Here is a 1,250-nt window from a genome sequence, read left to right as displayed (position 1 = left end):
GAGAGAGAGGGGGTGAGAGAGAGAGGGGGTGAGAGAGAGGGGGTGAGAGAGAGAGGGGGGGTGAGAGAGAGAGAGGGGGGGTGAGAGAGAGAGAGGGGGTGAGAGAGAGAGGGGGAGGTGAGAGAGAGGGGGGGTGAGATAGGGGGGAGGGGTGAGAGAGGGGGGAGGGGTGAGAGAGGGGGGAGGGGTGAGAGAGGGGGGAGGGGTGAGGGGGGGTGAGAGGGGGGGGTGAGAGAGGGGGGGTGAGATGGGGGGATGAGGGGGGGGAGAGAGGGGGGGAGAGAGGGGGGGGAGGGGGGGTGGGGGGTTGAGGGGGGGTGAGAGAGAGAGGGAGGGCGAGAGAGAAGGAGGGCGAGAGAGGAGAGCGAGAGAGAGGGAGAGCGAGAGAGAGGGAGAGCGAGAGAAAAAGAGTGGGGGGAGAGAAAAAGAGAGAGGGGGGAGAGAAAAAGTGAGAGAGTGAGAGAAAAAGAGAGAGAGGGGGAGAGAAAAAAGAGAGAGGTGGGGAGAGAAAAAAGAGAGGGGGGGAGAGAAAAAGATAGAGAGAGATGGAGAGAAAAAGAGAGAGGGAGAGGGAGGGAAAAAGAGAGAGAAAAAGAGGGATAGAGGGAGAGAATAAGAGAGGGGGAGAGAGAGGAACTGAGTGATTTCTGAGTCATGTTTGATCAGTGACTCTGCAGTCTGACTAAATGACTATTGACTACTTTTGGATAATTCCTGAAATTCACAATCCTGGAGAAATGTGGTGCACTCCCTCAGTGACACATCACATCCCTCTTTCCTCTTCCGCCTGACCACACACAAAAGAAATGACACGCCTACCTATATGCGGGACAGAGACACACACAGGGGGAGACGGTGTGGGGTGGGGACAGGCACTGTGGGTGAGAAAGGGGTGTTGGGTGGGGTACAAAGTAAAGAAAAATGTCTGCCCATCCCCTCCTCATTCCAACCCCAAGGCCTGGGGCCTACATAACACCTCAGGAATGTTGTAAATGCCAAACTGTGAATAAAACCCACAACCTTAACAAGATAAAGGTTTTATTGCCAGTCCAATAAATATTAACATCCAGGCTCAACATCAAATAAGTTGAAAGGGTAGTGGTAATGTGTACAAATGGATGTGATTAAAGGTCAACCATTGGAAGTTAAACATTGGTCAACATTTGGTTAGATTTCCCCCATTCCTTGGTGGGTTACTCTCACATGGTAGGACTGGCTGGTCAACTATATAGCAAGTCGTTCACACACAT

Source organism: Stegostoma tigrinum, chromosome 48 (assembly GCF_030684315.1).
Source record: "Stegostoma tigrinum isolate sSteTig4 chromosome 48, sSteTig4.hap1, whole genome shotgun sequence".
NCBI classification, from domain to species: Eukaryota; Metazoa; Chordata; class Chondrichthyes; order Orectolobiformes; family Stegostomatidae; genus Stegostoma; species Stegostoma tigrinum.
This window is presented reverse-complemented; position numbering follows the sequence as displayed.